Source organism: Alnus glutinosa, chromosome 8 (assembly GCF_958979055.1).
Source record: "Alnus glutinosa chromosome 8, dhAlnGlut1.1, whole genome shotgun sequence".
Lineage (NCBI taxonomy): Eukaryota > Viridiplantae > Streptophyta > Magnoliopsida > Fagales > Betulaceae > Alnus > Alnus glutinosa.
Window position 1 is genome coordinate 22906800 of NC_084893.1, and position 21024 is coordinate 22927823.

Consider the following 21024-nt stretch of genomic DNA (forward strand, 5'->3'; position numbering starts at 1 on the left):
ATGATGTGAGTACACTATTTTGTTCTTTGTTTTTGTAAATTCCTATATTATGTAAAAGGTTTCTTGAATTAACTTTTAAAAAAATTAAATAATGTGATTACTTCTAATAAATAAAAAAAAAATAAAAAATTGAATACATGTGATTTATTTTGATTCCTTACAAGATAATTTACAATATACATTTACGTATTTTCAATCTTATTCCTAAATTTTATTTTGTTTCTTAAATTAAATGTAAGATTCTAATTTGTTATGCAGTTTTAATTAGTAAAAACCCGCGCATGAAGCGGGTTACATGCTAGTACATTATAATCGATGAGATGTTTGTGTAAGATATTATCTCCATATATGATCTATATGCCACATATACGGTGTTTATTATATTTATTTTAATATAATATACGGTATTAAGGATATACCGATATAGTAATTTCTATTAATTTAGATTACCGTGATGGAATCGTTTAATTGATTTAAAATCAATTAAAAATATTGTTTCCTTGATAGGAGGAACAATACGGTTTTTACCATATTTGAGGGTCCCTAACCTAGCCTATAAATTAATAGCCTTTATACACCATCAGTACGGCAATACAGTGATAGGCATAGGTTAGAAGATCTCTTCAATAGTATTTTTTTTTTTGTTTTCTTCAGATCTTCGTGGAAGCGCTTGAGCAAAGATGACTAAAGGTAAGCCTAGATCCCGTTTTATTTATTTCTGTTGCGCATGTTAGTTTGAGCATAGTATGTTTATCTGTTCTAACAGTTTGATCAAACATTGAATTGTGTAACAATTTGATCGTTTTATAGTTGATCGGGCTAATACAATATGATACTACAAAATCCTTAGAGTTCAATCAATCAAACTAATGCACTATGATCGATAAAACGTTCGATTGAACCTTAAATCATCTCAAGTTCTATCAATCATTTGATCATCTTACGGTCAATCAGACTAATACAATAGGATAATACAAAATCCTTAGAGTTCAATTGATCAAACTAATGCACTACGATCGAACCTTCAATCGTATCAATTAATTCACATGTCTATAAAAGTGTACTTTGAGAAGCCATTGATTAGTCAATAACTTGGGTAATTTGAGTATTGAGCACCTCTATTTATGGATTATCATAAATCCATATAGTTTAATCGATCAATTAATCATATCACAAATGATTGGACTTATAAATCCATATAGTTTTTTTTTTTGGCACCCCTTCCTTAGTTTTAATTTTCATTTTTTGTATATATATATATTTCTTATTTTCGTCATTTTTATGTTTTTTTTTTTTTTTTTTTTATGAGACATATGACCACGTGGCAGGTTTTAATTGGTTTGACATGAAGTTCCGTTTATGATACAAAATAAAACCTACGTATAAAAAAATACAGTTGTTAAAACCCAAAGATTGAAATGGCATTTAACTCAAAAATTTAAAATTTAAAAAATAGAAAAACTTTACTAATAATATAAAAGAAGTATTTTTTTTTTTCGGTAGGTTTCAAATTTATTTATTGATTTTTTTTTTTAAAAAAAAAAGAAAAAGAAAAAAAGAGTTCAATAGGTTTATATGATTTTTTTTTTTGTTATACAAGATCATTAGTGTCGACCTAAAGTGGACGCTGATAAGATGTTATTAGCGTCGACACGCAGGAGTGGACGCTGATAACCTATTATTAGCGTCCACTTTTAAGTTGACGCTAATACTTTTCAATTTTTTTTTAAAAATAATTTTTTATACATGATCATTAGCGTCAACTTAAAGTGGACGCTGATTATAGGTTATTGGCGTCAACTTGTAGGCGTTGATGCTGATGACCTATTATCAGCGTCGACTGATGTTTTTCAAATTTTTTTTTTTAAAAAATAATTTTTTTTATACATTGTCATTAGCGTCGATCTATAGTGGACGTTGATAACCTATTATCAGCGTCCACTTTTTGGTCGACACTGATGCTTTTCGATTTTTTTTTTTTTAAAAAAAGTAATTATTTATACAGGAACATCAGCGTCGACTCTGAGGTCGACGCTAATGACCTATTATCAGCGTCGACACATATAAGTCGACGCTGATAATAGGTTATCAGCGTCAACATTTATTGTCGACGCTGATGTGTTTCTTTAAATATCACATCAGCGTCGACCCCAATGTCGTCGCTGATAGTTATTTATTAGCGTCAATGAAAGTGGACGCTAATACTGAAATGTTGTTGCTATTTCTCAACCCGCGCGAGGCAAAATTTCCCGCCGGGTTATTAGCAACGACACATTACCGTCAACACCAAAATTGACGCTAATAGTGTGCTTTTTTGGACAATTAGCGTCGACTAAGTTGTCGACACTAATAGTGTTAATAGTCAATGCTTATAGTCAATTATCAGTGTTGACTGCCAAAGTCGACGCTAATAGTAGACTATCAGCGTCGACTTTTGGTTGACGCTGATAGTGTCGCCCCTAATGGGCGAATTTCTTGTAGTATATATATGTAGAAATTCGATCCCTGTACTTCCAGGCAGGGGTATGTGGCTGTATTTAATAGGACCATACTGCTAGCTTGTAATTTCGGTACTATATATCGTGACCCTACAACAAAGGTTAGTCTCTAAAGTCTCAAACCTTTATACAAAGTTTAGGATTTTTTCTTAAAAAAACCTAACTTTCTACATTTTCTTAAGTGATTAAAAGCCAACATCGTTCTATGTCTTAACTTTCTACGTTCAGACGGTTCATAGATTGGCTGGACGTTTTTGCCGATTTCTAAATTCTAAGTGTTTTCAAAGTCCAAATCTTTTATGTCTTAATTTTGGGTGTTCTTGTGCAAAACTATTAAAACTATTTTGGGTGCTTTAGAAAATCAAACAATATATATTAATCTATATTGGCTTTATCATTTTGTTATTAGCTAATAATTCAAAAGATTTTTGCCACGTATTTTGCGGAGGTATTGTATATTGCCTGGGGCCGGATGCAATAACTTTAGTAAATGGTTTAAAACCTACAACATATCATCATCTATTAGGTTGAAAAAAAAAAGCATCTAACTTTTAGCCACCTCTTCACCCATTGCGACTCTCCCTCTACTCCTCCACCACCTCCACCATTGTCTCCTATTCCGCCACCTCCCTCATCGTTGTCCTATCATGAGGGTTATTGGACCACCTTTGGGTGGCCAAACCACCTCATTAGCTAGGCAAAAGAGTGGCTCAGCCAACCTACGCTATGGGACGATGATGAGTGAGGTGGCAACATAAGAGCTTGATAGTGGTAAGGAAGTGGTGGAGGAGCAGAGGGAGAGACAACGACAAACTGAAAGTTGGTTGAAAATGAGATGCAATTTTTTTTTTACCTAATAAATGACTTATCAAATTTTGGGTCGTTATTCATTTTAAATGAACGCCCCAGATTACAACTATTGCATCTCCTACAATAGTATTGTACGAAATCTCATTCTATAATTTTAGTAGAGAACTAACAAATTGCATATGATATAACTAAATGATAAGGGTCCTCTTCCATATTTGCTTACACAAAGAAAGAAAAGCCATCCTTTATTCCACCAAACAATACGTATCACATATATATTGTTTCATCAAATTGGACGGTAAACTTTATGAGCAAGTTTTTCCTGATGGACGGATATCTTCACTATCATCATAACTTGCCCTTAGATCTTCTCAACCTTTATCATAAACATAAATAGCAACTAATGAATGATATTTTCTACATACTTTGTACACCATATGTCCTAGAATGTTAATTTTGAGTGTTCGAGCTTAACTTACTCATAATATTCAATCTTAATTCTTCCAGCAGTGGGATCGGCAATTATGGAGAAAGTATCTTCAGAAAGATTGATGGTTCCGCGACATCTTGGACAGTAATCGACAATTTTAACCATAACAAAGTCTACCTTACAAGGTTGTGGTGCTAGGTTTATGGCACCAATACACTTTACAACGTAATATTTCCCACATGCTCCCCTATTCTCCCATATTTCATCACTTGCTCCGGCTATAAGATCACCATCATCTTCGTATCCATTACACGCAGAGGCTAACAAAAGATATTGAAAATTAATCTTAGGCGATTTAATTCTCAAATTAGGACCTAGATTTATTTAACTAGTAACTAATACCATTCTTTAGGTTATACTTGAGATCTAAACTTGAGTTTATGTAGACAAATCAAACCCAAAAGAGGTACAAGTTATGTTATTAGTTATAGGCAAAAAAAAGCTATAAATCATTTGGTATTGGTCTGAATTCAATAATTAAATTGAGAATCATAAAAAACAAACTCCTCAACTACATTTTCATTAATTAATTATGATTGAATCCTCTATATTTATATAGTCTACATTTTCAATACTTAATTTGGGAGAACAATATTTGAACTTCAATCTCAATTTCATTTATAGCATGAATGGAATTCATATATAGAAGTACATATTCTTTGTTCTAATGTTGTTCATGGATAGATATACATGATCCTTTTGATTAGAAAAATTAAAATTGAGCATGTTAAAATAACTTTTTATTCGATCATCAAATGATATAATAGTTATGACCGGTTAATTAAAAAAAATTAAACTAATTGTGAATGTTTTATCTCTCTCCCCCATCCCCCACCCCACCCCCCACCCCCTTCCCCTCCCCTCCCCTCCCCTCCCCCTCAATAATTGTTCCTCTTTTTCTTATAATTCTAAAAAAAAATATTATTAATTAAAATAGTATAAATATTTAAGTTCGAAATCCAAATCCCTTCCATTATATATACCAATAAATCCAAATAAAAAAAGAAAAAGATAAACATTTTCACTTCTATAAACTGAAATTGTTCTAACTTGATATGTGATACAAACCCCTTAATTAACAATCTAAATATACAATGATACATGATGTGTATATATATACACTTACGAACATAAGGACGTTCGTAGAAGGTGGCAGTCCCATTTTTCCAATCGCCAGGCCTAGCATTCGAAATCGAGGAAAAACATATGATGGTGCCAACTATAATCAAAACTTGAATATTTGGTCCCATTCTTTTTCCCTTACAATTTCCTAAAGATATTTAGTTTCATAAAATGAAAGGTTTAATCCATTTTATAGTGGCGTTCTAACTAGTCCCACTCATGCATTTCTTTCAAAATTACTCATCACCATATGTATATATAACCTAATGCTCACACGAAGGGGTTTTTTTAACACTATCATGTTGTATTATACTTCTTATTATTGGATCATTTTCAAGATAAAGACTACCATAATTTGAAATTTAATTTAATATTATTGAGGAATATTATATAAACAGTATCTTAAGACTAAAAAAATATTGGACCTGGATGCAAGCTAATTAGTCCCCATATTATTTATATGAAATTTATATGGGACAAATGTGATATTGAACTATTAAAATAATTGGAGAATTATGAATAGAATACTATATTTATGTGTGTCTTAAACTGTGTACAAGAGATGCCTATTTATAGTTGAATAAGTCGATTTATACAAGTAAACCTAAATTGACTTATACAAGGAAACATAAATTGACCTATACTAGGAAATATAAAACAGGGAATTGATATACAAAATAAATCAAATACGGTAAATTAGACATATACGGTAAATGCCAGAATATATTTTGACTATATTCTAACATCCCCCCGCAAACTCAAGGTGGTAATGTTGAAGCCAACTTGAGTTTGAAAACAAGATCATGGAAACGTCCAGGTGGATGTGCTTTGGTGAACACATTAGGCAACTGATCAGCATAATCAATAGGACAAAGGTGGAGAGTTCCTTGCAAGAGATGATGATGCACAAAATGACAGTCGATCTCAATGTGTTTAGTGTGCTCGTGAAATACATTGTTGTGTGCAATCTGAATCGCACTCTGACTGTCACAAAATATAAGAGAATTGGATGTCTGAGTTGCACCCATATCTTGTAGGGGTCAACGGAGCCAGAGGAGCTCAGAGGTGGTGTCAGCAAGAGCACGATACTCAGCCTCAGTATTGGAGCAAGCAACAACAGATTGTTTTTTGCTACGCCAAGAGATGAGAGAATCACCAAGTAAAAAACAACAACTCGTGGTGGAACGACGGTTAGTGGGATCACTTGCCTAATCAGCATCTGAATACACATGTAGGTTGAATGATGAGAGAAGAAAAATGCAAACCATGAAATAATGTGCTCTTCACATAGCGAAGGATACGAAGAACGACAGTATAGTGAACTGAGCGTGGTGCCATCATAAAGTGATTGACAAGATGAACCGCATAGGAAAGATCTAGTCGTGCGACAGTAAGATAGATGAGGCTCCCAACTAACTATCTATAGATAGTGGCATCGGGAAGTAACTCACTATTAGTGGCTCGAAGCTTGACATTCGTCTCTAAAGGACTATCAATTGTTTTACAATCAGCAATGCTAGCTCGAGAGAGGAGATCAGAAGCATATTTAGCTTGAGAGAGATAATAGCCTTTTGAAAAAAATGGTCCATGGGATTCCAAAAAAAGAAAAAGAAAAAAGGAATGAGTCTTTGGGTTTTCAGCCTCTAAAAAATCATTCCTTCCACCAGCACTAATGGCATTCCGATACAGAAGATTTGGTTTGCTAATTTGACTCTTTGATGAGACTCATTAAATAAATTGTACCAAGAGAATTCCATCTCTTCCAAGAATATGGATATAATGTTGTAAAAGGTCTCCCTTGGGCAGCATATGAAATTGAGGCAAAATATATGATGGTACAAACTATAATCATGAGAAGTTGAATATTTGCTCCAATTATTTTTCCATTTGAATTGCCTAATTAAAATATATGTAGTATCATAAAAACAAAAACTTAAATCCATTTTATAGACGCATCCCTTAGAAATGCCTAAAAATGTATATATACAACCCAATTCACACATGAAGGGGTTATTTAGTACTATCATATTATATTATACTTCCTTATAAGTTGAACACCATTATTGGACTGTTTCCAAGATAAACATTATCATGATTTAAAAATTTCATATATTGTTATTGAAGAATATTATATGAACAATATATCTTAAGATAAAAATTTTTTGATTTCGTGCAATATGTTGGCTTAAAGGGTGAAGCGACACTTTTAATTGTTTATTTGGTATGGGCAATGACATATCACATAAGTTTTCATTTGTTTTAATCGGAAATATTCAAACCAAACACCTATTTGATGAGTAAAGTTTGACCCCATTAAAAAGGTAAGAGAAGATTCTAACCCTGATACTAGTTATATAGTGAGATCATTTGTAACGACCCACCCCAAAGATACAGTATTGTTCGCTTTTTGGCTCCCCCGAACAAGACTTCCCAGGAAGTCACACATCCTGGTACTATTTTCGCATAAGCTCCACTTAACTGCGGAGTTTTGATAAGTTTATGGCTATCACGGCTTTAAAACGCGTTGTGTCAAGAAGGGTGAGAATATACATATAAGCACATCCTCATTCTTATACCCAAGTGATGTGAGACGTCACATCATTCTTCAAAAATCGTCTTAAGTAGGTAAATTCTCTCTTTTTTTTTTTTTTTTTTTTTTTTTTTTTTTTTTAATGTAAATCATGTTTAACTACATTAATAATTGGTGGTGAATTTTTGATTTATTTATTTTAATGAGCTAGCTGGCCTCATAGGAGTAGGATTGTACAAGCGAGCGGTTATTAACCGTAACTAACCGCTATCCTCTTATGTGAATAGCGATATTAGGGTAAGCAGATTCGGTTAACGATATTCGCATATTCCTATATATATATATATATATATATATATATATATATATATATATATATATATATATATATCATCTAAAACACTAGGGCTTAAAAATAAATAAATAAAAAAACACTAAAAACAGGCCCAAAACATTCTCAAAATCGTTTAAAATATGTCCTAATAGAGGCCCAAAAAAGGCTCACTAGCCTGATTTGCAAGTAGTGGTTAGTAACCGCATTCAATAACTACAATAACCGCATGGATAGCGGTGAGTAACCACATGATACATATATGGATGCAATTATCACATAATGTGGATGCATTTATTGCTTTGGCCAAGAACTGCATCCGCATATACAACCCTACATAAAAGTATTATTTCTCTTTTGGCCATAATCCTAAGGGCCCGTTTGATACGCGAAATGACTATCATTAGGATAATGAATAGCTATTACTAGGAACGGAAGCAAGTGAAATGGAATAGCTATTCTTATTTCCTAATTTGGTTATAACACATATGGTCTCACTAGAACGGAACCAAAATTACTAAAAAAACTTTTTTTTCTTTCTTTCTTTCTTTCTTCTTTTTTTTTTTTTTTTTTTTTTTTTTTTTTTTTTAAAAAAAAAAAAAAAAACTAAAATAGATTGAAAATCTGTGGGTGGTCGACCACTTAGAACAGAACCTCGAGGGTGGTGCGACAACCCCTAATGGCATCGGGGGTAATATTACGCTTGATGAGCATCAGGGGTGACTGCGACCACTTCGAGCTCATTAGGTTTCCTATCGATTCGGGATTAGTGATTGTTCCTCTGAAAGTAATGAGTACATCTCTTTCTAACGAAGTTGTTAGAGGATATCGCAACCAGGGATGGAGCCAAAAACTTTTATGGACAGGGGCCAAGGGCCCAAAAAAATTATTGGTAGGGGCCAATAGGCTAAATTTTATTTTTTTTACCTTATAATTTTTTTTTACCTAATTTTTTTTTTGTTACTTTTTGAAATTGAGGGGGGGCCATGGCCCCTGCCAGCCCCCCCTTAAATCCGTCCCTGATCGCAACATACCCAATCCAACAACCACAAGAAGCAACAGTTTGGATCAGAAAATTGATGTTGTGGGTGGCGTAGATGTACTCGGGGACGTCGTGACGAGAGCTCTCCATCCCGACTTCCCTCAAAACATTTGTTTTGTCGTGTTTACAATTCAGGTTGCAATTTAAGGTGGGATTGAGATCAAAAGCCTTGCAACATGAGTTGGCAAACTCCTTGTACTAGACAATCTCTTATCAGAGAAGAGGGTGCAATGGTTGAACAAGATCTTCCTAGTCGTCAGAACCTTGAGTCTCTCTCCAAAGATGAGTCAAAGTCGAGCTAGTTTTGATCAGCCTAGCTACTACCAATGCTGTTGATACGAGAGAAACAAAAATTGACAATCTTGCCGAAGATCTTTGATCAGTTTTCTTTGGGCAACAAAACTTGCCCAAAGGAACATGGTATGTATTGGTTTTGATATAAAATTTGTGGAATCCATTGAAGGTTTATGTGGGGAGAGAGAGAGAGAGAGAGAGAGAGAGAGAGAGAGGAGATTATGATGGACGGTGGAGGCAGTGCCACATATTTCTTCTGTTTTATTTTTATTTTTTTTAATATTTGGGTTTAGAAAAAAGTAATGTGATTATTTTTTTTTGTTGCAAAATATAGTTTTTTCTAAAGGAATGCCTATTCCTCTCCTTTTTGGTATCTCTTTTCGTATGTGAATAGTTCTCCCCTCATAAGAATGGTACACAACCAAATAAAATAGTAGCTATTCCACATGAATAGCGATTCTATTCTAAGGACCTATTCTGCGAACCAAATGAGTTATAAACGTTTTAGTGTTTACGTTGGTGTACCTAGCTTTGATGGGCTCATAAGGCTTGTCTACCTCAAGGGTTCCCCAGGCCCATGCATAGCCCAATGTATAACCAAAGTCACTCATTAATCGAGAGCTCATAAGGCTCGTTTGTAACACCCAGGAGATTAAAATGCGTGTTTTAAATGTTAATGAAATAATGAAATGCATAAAATGCACACTAAGGTCAAAATAAGATAAACTACGTAACAAAATGGACTTTTGGAGGTTAGAATGACGAATTTGAAGCTTGAAAATGCACTTATCAAGTATGACCACGAGGTGTGCACGGAAAGAGCTTTTCGAAAGGGGGTCGTATGCGCAGTTCCGGTACTCATAGCCTAAGTTACGACCAAATTACTACGAAGTGCATGATATCGCCCGATCAACTAAGTATGGAAGGATCAAGGAGAGATAGTACAAAATGGAACGAAGAACGGGATTGAAGAGACTTAGAAAAATCTCTATCAAACCGTATCGATCGATAGCCAATTGAAATCCATTCGATCGGAGATCTACAACATGTAGCAACGATAGGGAAAAGCAAAGCCAAGTGACCACGTTCAAACAGAGAATGTGTCGTTCGAATGGGAGGAATCTCCATTGTCCCTTTCTCTCTCTTACTTCTGCTTATTCTTTCTATACTTTATATTTTGTCACAAAATTTTACATGATATCAGAGTCAATTCCCATAAACTTTGTCTTTCTCGTGCTTATGCCGCCATCACCCGCTGTCCCATTCTCCCACATGCGCCCCTTCTAGATTCTAATTTCGGTTTCACGCATTCCAAATAGAGATATACTATCCACATGCTCACAAGTTCTTGATTACCAAAAGACACGGTTTGTGAATCGGGTGGTTGCCTCAATGTTCAACATAGTGTTTGGTAAAAAGATTGCAATTCTTGGGTTTGATTTTAATAAGAGTCGTTAATTAAATGTCACTAAAAGTCATGGTTTTTTTTTTTTTTTTTTTTTAGTAGAATTGCATGTAAATACGGTTACCGAAATAAGAAATGAACTGTAAATACCCATACTTATTCTTTAGGCGTTTTTCCACTATTTTTATGTTTTTGGTTAGTTTTTGCTTTATCTTGCAACTCATTGGAGCATTATTTTTGTAAGTTTGGTAGTACAACAACTACTATCATAGTCCTTATAGGCAGAGATTTTGGCCTCTTTTTTTAATTTTTAATTTTTTTATTGTTGTTTTCTGTTTTCAAAACGTTCTAAAAAAAAAAAATTATTTTTCTCAAAACTATAAATAAACATTTAACACTATTCAAAACATAAGGCTTCATTTTTTTAACTTTTCTTCTTCCGCTTTTTGTTTTATGTTCTCAAGACAAAAATTTTTTTTAAAAAAAATAAAAAATTAACAAGCACAAAACACTCAAAACTGTGTTCGCCTTTATGTCACTTCATAATACTTTTCAAAAAAAAAAAAAAATCAAATATCCCCCCAAAACATTAACAAACATATAGTTACGATCCTAAATGGCTCACTTGGTTTTAGTATAATCTTAACCATGTGTATGTAAGCTCTTGAACAGCTCATCTTCCAAGCCGGTTTTCAATGTAAATTTTACCTAAGGTTTGTACGATTTGGTATCAGAGTTAGCTAATAGATCGAGTGTGTGATTGATAGCAATTAGTTGAGTATGGGATCAAATGGGTTGCAGCTTTGAGGTCGAGTCACGGAAGGGGCGACCTATAAGGTAGATTAAAATGGCTTGGTACTATGTATGAGCATTTTATTAAATCATTGAATATGGATAGATGAGTGGAACGACCAAAAAAAAAAAAAAAAAAAGAAAAAGAAAAAGAAAAAAGCTATCATTTGATCAATGTCGATAGAATGGACTGTCGTGAACATTGGCTACAAAGCATGAGTGTGATCGTATGTTACGATCCTAAGTGTCTCATATAGAATATTAAATCTAATCTTAGCCATGTGTATATGAATTATTGGGCACCCTCCCCTTGCAAGCCATTTTTTAATTGTGTGCTCTACCTAAGATTTGTACCACATACCCAAAACACTTTATGAATGTGGATTCTACCAAAAAACATTTAGGGAAAAGTACACAAAAAAAATTGCAATGTACTCCTTTCGTTCCTAAAAAGACAAAAATGCCCTTAAAAAATTTTCAATAAGAAAAAAATATCCTTTGAAATTTAGGGAAAAAAGAAAAAAAAAAGAAAAAGCACCAAGATGCCATGAGTTTGGTGGGAGACTGTTAGATTCTTCTCTTATCTTGTATTCACTTTCATGGAGGAAAAACTAAATAAGAGAACATGTAAATTAAACCTGGAAAATTAACAAAGAACAAAAAAGTAAGAAACGAAAGACAAACACAAGAACATGATTCTCTTTAGTAGTTAGATTGAGGAACTTGCCAGATGGTTTAATAACTTCGGCTAGCCATGCAAGATCAGATGCCATTACGTTTTTATAAATAATACCTTGCTTAATTAAATAAACTGGTGAAGACCCATGGTAACTACAATGGGTTTGGTGATTCTTTTTATTAATATTATTTATTTTTAGTAAGGTTATTTTTGTCATTTGAGGGACATTACAAATTTATTTATTTATTTGGTAATTTAACTTCTCTTACCCCAAAGATTGAAACTTTAGCCTTGCAGCTTCCAAAGCCAAGCAATTTCCTTATCCTTTTCTCTACTTCTTTCTCACACTTTAATGTGGGTGGGTGACAAGCTAGGGGTCTGCTAGGATTTCCTTGCCTTTAAATAAGGCATTCCCTAACATTTCTAAGCTTTGTGACGTACTATTGTCACATGCACACTCCGACCGTCTAGACGATTATCCCAAACTGTTAGGACGACTTTCCTCAAATTCCATTACCTTCTTTGTGGCATCGTTTGATCTTTTTCAATGTTAACGTGACATCGTTCGGATGGTTCATAGATCGGCTGGACATTTCTGCTGATTTCTAAATTCTAGGAGTTTTCGAAGTCCAAATCTTTTATGTCTTAATTTCGGGTGTTTATGTGAAAATTATTAAAGCTATTTTGGGTGTTTTAGAAAATCAAACAATATTAATCTAAATTGCTTTTATCATTTTGTTTATTAGCTAATAATTCAAAATATTTTTGCCACGTATTTTTTGGCGAGGTATTGTATATTGCCCGGGGTTCGATAACTTTAGTGAACGGTCTAAAACCTACAACATATATATCATCATCTATTAGGTTGAAAAAAAATTGCATCTAATTTTTAGCTACCTCTGCACCCACTACGCCTCTCCCTTTGTTCCTCCACCACCTCCACCACTGTATCCTATTCCTCCACCTCCCTCATTGTTGTCCTATCCTATGAGGTTTGTTGGACCACTTTTGGGTGGCCAAACCACCTCATTAGGCAAAAGACTGGTTCGACCAACCTACACCATGGGACGATGGTGAGTGAGGTGGCATCATAAGAGCTTGATGGTGGTAAGGAAGTGGTGGAGGAACAGAGGGAGAGACGACGACAGATTGAAAGGTGGTTGAAATTGAGATGCAATTTTTATTTTTATTTTTTATACCTAATAATTGATGACTTATAAAATTTTGGGTCGTTATTCATTTTAAATGAACACCCTAGATTACAACTATTGCATCTCATACAAAAGATTTGTATGCGATCTCAATCTATAGTTTTAGTAGAGAACTAACAAATTGCATATGATATAACTAAATGATAAGGGTCCTCCTTCAATATTTGCTTACACAAAGAAAGAAAGAGAGAAAGAAAGAAAAGCCCTACTTTATTCCACCAATCAATACATATCACATATATATTGTTTCATCAAATTGGACAGTAACCTTTATGAGCAAGTTTTTCCTGATGTACGGATATCTTCACTATCATCATAACTTGCCCTTAGTGGATCTTCTCAACCTTCAAACCTATGTATCATAAGCATAAATAGCAACTAATGAATGATATTGTCTGCATATTTGTGCACCATATGTCCTAGAATATTAATTTTGAGTGTTCGAGCTTAACTTACTCATAATATTCAATCTTAATTCTTCCAGCCGTAGGATGGGCAATTTTAGAGAAAGTACCTTCAGAAAGATTGATGGTTCCACGACATCCTGGTGGACAATAATCGACAATTTTAACCGTAACTAAGTCTACCTTACAAGGTTGTGGTGCTAGGTTTGTGGCACCAATACACTTTACAAGGTAATATTTCCCACATGCTCCCCTATTCTCCCATATTTCATCACTTGCTCCTGCTATAAAGTCACCATCATCTTTATATCCATTACACGCAGAGGCTGACAAAAAAGTTATTGAAAATTAATCTTTGGCGGTTTAATTCTTAAATTAGGACCTAGATTTATTTAACTAGTAGCTAATTCCATTCTTTAGGTTATACTTGAGATCTAAACTTGAGTTTATGTAGACAAATCAAACCCATGAGAGGTACAAGTTATGTTATTAGTGATTTTAAATTTTACAAGCAAATCCCTAAAAACGGAATAGAAATTTAGGAACAAAAGAACAACTACATGTATTATGAAACACAAGCATATACAGTGTTTCCACCGGGCAAATCAAGCAAATAATTCAACGTATACAGTAGCATATGGTAAAATACAATTATTAAATTAAACATACACATAAGAATTATGTTCCAATGTGTGTGTTTTAATATTTCCAAGCTTTATCCGGTTTATCTGTAAAAAGATTGTATACCTTTTTTATATTTGAAAGTCAATATTGTATATATATAGAAAAAAAATTACACTTGTTCTCTCAGATTACTACCCAATTTTCAATGTCCCCCAAAATTTTAAAAGTTGTGATTAACTCTTAAAACGACCTAACCCTTTTACTTAACCCCCCCTTCTTTAGGGTTTTTTTTTTTTGTTAAATTTTGTCATATGCGATACACACGATTGAAAATGAAAATAATATACGCGCATCGGATAAAAAAAAAAAATTCAAAAAACACGTGGGAGTATATCCATAGCTTGGCCATGGGTCTTCACGGATTCATGGCTAGAGACGCACGACCCAGCCATGGGTTTCTATGGAAGGAGACCCATAGCCAAAGACCCACGACCTAGGTAGGGGTCTTTTTTTCTAATTACTTTTCTGCTTAACTATTAGCCAAAAAAGGTATGAATCATTTGATATTGGTCTGGATTCAATAATTAAATTGAGAATCATAAAAAACAATGTGATAAACTCTTCGACTATATTTTCATTAATTGTGATTCAATCCTTTATATTAATATAGTCTAAGATTGGTCTGGATTTAATAATTAAGGAAAAAATATAAAAAAGCCCACTGAACTAACAGTCGATTTTAGAATAGCCCATTGAATTTCAAAGTGCATTAATGTGACCCATCAAACTACCAAAGTGTGTAAAAAATGACACTTTTATTCAAATATTTTTTAATAAGAATTTTTTTTTAAAAAAAACTATTAATATAAAACAAAAAAGTTAAAGAAATTAAAAAAATTTTAAAAAGGGTGGCTCGGCAGCCACTCTCAATTTTTTAATTTCTTTAAATTTTTAGTTTTATATATATATATCCTGTCAAGTGTTTTGACGGAATTTACTGCACGGAGTAATTTAGTTTTATCTATGTATATTTTTAATATATTGATATTTTTTTAGTAAGAGCGATACATGCCATCATTTTATTATTGTTGACGTCAACACTAACAAAATCCGTTAAGTATTTTGACAGAATTTGACTACAATAACTAAATTGTTATTTTTTGCCTATATTGAAGACCTTTGAATTATTTTTTATTCCCTAGTGAACAATTTGTAATTTAGGCCAACCACATGGATTGATTTTGTATTTTTTTTTTTAAAAAGAAAAAAAGAAAAATAGTTTTGTTTAGTTTAGTCTTTTTTCTTTTTTTTCTTTCTTTCTTTTTTTTTTTTTTTTTTTAGTTTTTAAAAGAATAGGTGTATTACAGGAATATTTTGATAAAAGTGGCATTTTTTAACACTTTGATAGTTTGATGAGTCACATTAGTACACTTGAAAATTTGTGGCCTATTAGAAAATCGGCTGTTAGTTCAGTTGGTTTTTTTATATTTTTCTCAATAATTAAATTGGGAGAACAATATTAATTTGAACATATATATATATATATATACTCTTACGAACATAAGGACGTTTGTAGAAGGTGGCAGTCCCATTTTTTCATTTGCCAGGCTCAGTATACGAAATGGAGGAAAAACATATTATGGTGACAACTATAATCAAAACTTGAATATTTCGTCCCATTCTTTTTACCTTACAAATTCCTAAACATATTTAGTTTCATAAAATGAAAGGTTTAATCCATTTTATAGTGGCGTCCTAACAAGTCCCACTCATGCATCTCTTTCAAAATTAGTCGTCACCATAAGCATGTATATACAACTAATGCTTACATGAAGGGGTTTTTTACTATGATCATGTTGTATTATACTTCCTTATTATTGGATCATTTTCAAGATAAAGACTACCATAATTTGAAATTTAATATAATATTATTAAGGAATATTATATAAACAATATCTTAAGACTAAAAAAAATTGGATCTGGATGCAATCTAATTAGTCCCTATATTGTTTATATGAAATTTATATGGGACCAATGTGATATTGAACAATTATTAGAAAGAAAAAAAAAGTGATCCTTTAGTTTTTATTTATTTAAAAAATGGTCCAAGGGATTCCAACAAAAAAAATATAAAAAAGGAATGAGTCTCTGGGTTTTCAGCCTATAAAAAATAGTCCTTCCACCAGCACTATTGACATTCCAATACAGAAGATTTGGTGTGCTAATTTGACTCTTTAATGAGACTCGTTAAAGAAATTGTACCAATTAAGAGTATTCGATCTCGTCCAAAGATATGGATATGATGTTGTAAAAGGTCTCCCTTGCGCAGCATATGAAACCGAGGCAAAACATATAATGGTACAAACTATAATGATGAGAAGTTGAATATTTGCTCCAATTATTTTTCCATTTGAAATGCCTAATTAAGATATATGTAGTATCATAAAACAAAAACTTAAATCCATTTTATAGCATCCCTTAGAAATGCCTAAAGATGTATATATACAACCCAATTCTCACCTCAAGGGGTTATTTAATGCCATCATGTTATATTATACTTCCTTATAATTAGTTTAACACCATTATTGGACTGTTTCCAAGATAAACATTATCATGATTTAAAATTTCATATATTGTTAATATTGAAGAATATTATATAAACAATATATCTTAAGATACAAAATTTGTGATTTCGTGCAATACGATGGCTTTAAGGGTGAATCGACTTTTGATTAAAGTCATTCCCCAAGTTTGTTTGGTATGGGCAATGGCGTATCACATAAGTTTTCATTTGTTTTAATCGGAAATATTCAAACCAAATACCTCTTTGATGAGTGAAGTTTGACTCCATTAGAAAGGTAAGAGAAGATTCTAACCCTGATACTTGTTATATAGTGAGATCATCCTTCAACAATCGTCTTAAGTAGGCAAATTCTTTTTTTATTGTAAATCATGTTTAACTACATTAATAATTGGTGGTGAATTATTTATTTATCTATTTATTTTAATCAGTTAGCTGACCTCATAAGAGTAGGGTTGTACAAGCGAACGGTTATTAACCGTAACTAATTGCTACTAACTGCTATCCTCTTATGCAGATATCGATTTTAGGGTAAGCAGATACAGTTAATAACAACACCCACATATTCCTACATTTTCAAAACACTAGGGCTTAAAAAAATACTTAAAATAGGCCCAAAACATTTTCAAAATCGTTTAAAATATGTTCTAATAGAGGCCCAAAGAAGGCCCATTTCCTGATTTGCGAATAGCTGTTAGTAACCGCATTCAATAACCGCAATAACTGCGCGGATAGCGGTTAATAACCACATGATACAGATGCAAATGCGGTTATCACATAATGCGGATGCAGTTATCACTTTGGTCAAGAACTGCATCCGCATGTACAACCCTACATAGAAGTATTATTTCTCTTTTGGCCATAATCCCAAGGGCCCATTTGGTACGCAAAATGACTATTTCATTAGGAAAATGAATAGCTATTACTAGGAACAGAAGCAAGTGGAATGAAATAGCTATTCTTATTCCTTAGTTTGGTGACAACACATATGGTCTCACTAGAATGGAACCAAATTACTAAAAAACCCTCATTTTTTTAAAAAAATAAAAAAATAAATAAATAAAACATAATGAAAATCTGTGGGTGGCCGACCACCCATAACAGAACCCTGAGGGTGGTGCGACAACCCCCAATGGCACCGGGGGTGAAAAAGATTATGCTTGATGAGCATCAGGGGTGGTTGCAACCACTTCGAGCTCATTAGGTTTCCTAATGATTTGGGATTAGTGATTGTTCCTTTGAAAGTAATGAGTATATCTCTTTCTCCCAAGCTTTCTAACGGAGTCATTAGAGGATATCGCAAGATATCTAGTCCAACAGCTACAAGAAGCAACAGTTTGGATCGAAAACTTGATGTCATGGGCGTAGATGTACTTGGTGACATCGTAACCAGAGCTCTCCATCCCGACTTCCCTGAAAACATTCGTTTTGCCATATTAACAATTCATGTAGCATTTTAAGGTTGGATTGAGATTGAAAGCCTTGCAACATGCGTTGACAAACTCCCTGTACCAGACAATCTCTTGCTGGAGAAGAGGGTGCAATGGTTGAACAACATCTTCCTAGTCGTTTGAACCTTGAGACTCTCTCCAAAGATGAGTCAAACTTGAGCTAGTTTTGATTGGCCAGGCTTTTACCAATGCTGTTGATATGAGAGAAACACCAATTGACAGTTTACCCGAAGATGTTTGATCAGTTTTTTTGGGCAACCAAACTTGCTTTTGGTTTTGATGTAAAATTTTTGGAAGCCATTGAAGGTTTATGTTGAGAGAGAGAGAGAGGAGATTATGGTGGACAGTGGAGGCAGTACCACATATTTCTTCTGTTTTATTTTAATTTTTTTAATATCTGGGTTTTAAAAAATAATGCGATTTTTTTATTGTTGCACAATATAGTTTATTTCTAAAGGAATATCTATTCCTCTCCTTTTAGGTATCTCTCTTCGTATATGAATACTTATTTCCTCCTAAGAATGGTACGCAACCAAATAAAATAGTAGCTATTCCATATGAATTGCTATTCTATTCTAAGGACCTATTCCATGAACTAAATGAGTCGTAAACGTTTTAATTTTATGATGGTGTACCTAGCTTTGATGGGCTCATAAGGCCTGTCGACCTCAAGGGTTCCCCAGGCCCAAACATAACTCAATGTACAACTAAAGTCATTTATTAATCCAGAGCTCATAGGGCCCATTTGTAACACCCAAGATATTAAAATGCGTGTTTTTAATGTTAATGAAATAACGAAATGCATAAAATACACACTAAGGTCAAAATAAGATAAAGTGCGTAACAAAATGGACTTTTGGAGGTTAGAATAACAAATTTTGAGCTTGAAAGTGCACATCAAGCACGACTGGAGGTGTGTACGGAAAAGAGCTTTCTGGAATGGGGTTGTACGCCTAGTTCTAGTACTCATAGCCTAAGTTACGACCAAATTACTACGAAGTGTATTGCTTGATCAACTAAGTATGGAAGGATCAGGGAGAGAGAGTACGAAATGGAACAAAAAACGGGATTGAAAAGACTCAGAAAAATCTTGATCAAGCCGTATCTATCAATAGCCAGTCGAAATCCATTCAATTGGAGATCTACAACACGTAGCAGCGATAGGGAAAAACAAATCCAAGTGACCACGTTTGAATAGAGAATGTGCCGTTCGAATGGGAGGAATCTCTATTGTCCCTTCCTCTCTCTTGCTTCCGCTTATTCTTTCTAAACTTCATATTTTTTCACAAAATTCTACATGGTATCAAAGTCACTTCCTATAAACTTTGTCTTTCTCGTGCTTCTGCCGCCATCACCCACTGTCACACACTGCCACACGCGCCCCTTCTATATTCTAATTTCGATTTCACGCATTCCAAATAGAGATATACTATCCACATGCTCACAAGTTCTTGATTACTAGAAAAGACACAATTTGTGAACCGGGTTGTTGCCTCAATCTTCAACATAGTATCTGGTAAAAGGATTGCAATTCTTGGGTTTGATTTTAATAAGCGTTGTTAATTAAACGTCACTAAATGTCGTGTTTTTTCTTTTTCTATTTTTTTTAGTAGAACTACATGTAAATACAGTTACCAAAATAAGAAATGAATTGTAAATACCTATACTTATTCTTTAGGCGTTTTTCCACTATATTTTTTTTTTGATAAGTTTTTGCTTTATCTTGCAACTCATTGGAGCATTATTTTTGCAAGTTTGGTAGTACAACAATCACTACCATAGTCCTTATAGGTAGAGATTTTGGCCTTTTTTTATTACTGTTTTCTGTTTTCAAAACTTTCTAAAAAAAATTATTTTTCTCAAAACTATTAATAAACAATTCGAAAGATTAAACACTTTTCAAAACATAAGGCTTTGATTGTTTGAATTTTCTTCTTCCGTTTTTCGTTTTGTGTTCTGAAGACAAAAAAAAAAAATATTAACAAACACAAAACACTCAAAACTATGTTCGCCTTTATGTCACATCAGAATACTTTTCAAACAAAAAACAAACAAATATCCCCCAAAAACATTAACAAACATATTGTTACGATCGTAAATGGCTCACTTGGCTTCAGTATAATCTTAACCACGTGTATATAAGCTCTTGGACTCGTCCTTTTGCAAACCGGTTTTCAATATGATATGTTTTGGTATCAGAGTGAGCTACCATATCAAGTATGGGATTGATCACAATTAGTTGAATATGGGATCAAATGGGTTGCGACTTTTGAGGTCGAGTCATGGAGGAGGTGACCTATAAGGTAAATTAAAATGGCTTGGTACTATGTATAAGCATTCTATTAAATCATTGAATATATATGGATAGATGAATGGAACCACGAAAGAAAAAGAGCTATCATCAGGTCAATGTTGATAGAGTGGCTGTCGTGAACTACTGAAACTTTAGCCCTGTAGCTTTCAAAGACAAGCAAATTCCTTATCCTTCACTCTCTACTTCTTTCTCACACTTTAATGTGTGTGGGTGACGAGCTGGGGGGTCTTCTAGGATTTCCTGCCTTTAAATAAGGCATACCCTAAAATTTCTAAGCTTTGTGACATACTATTGTCACATGCAATACTGCGACCGTTCAGACGAATATCTCAAACTGTTAGGACGACTTTCGTAAAATTCTAAGAGTTTTCAAAGTCCAAATCTTCTATGTCGATCTTAATTTTGGGTGTTCTTGTGCAAATTATTAAAACTAGTTTGTGTGTTTT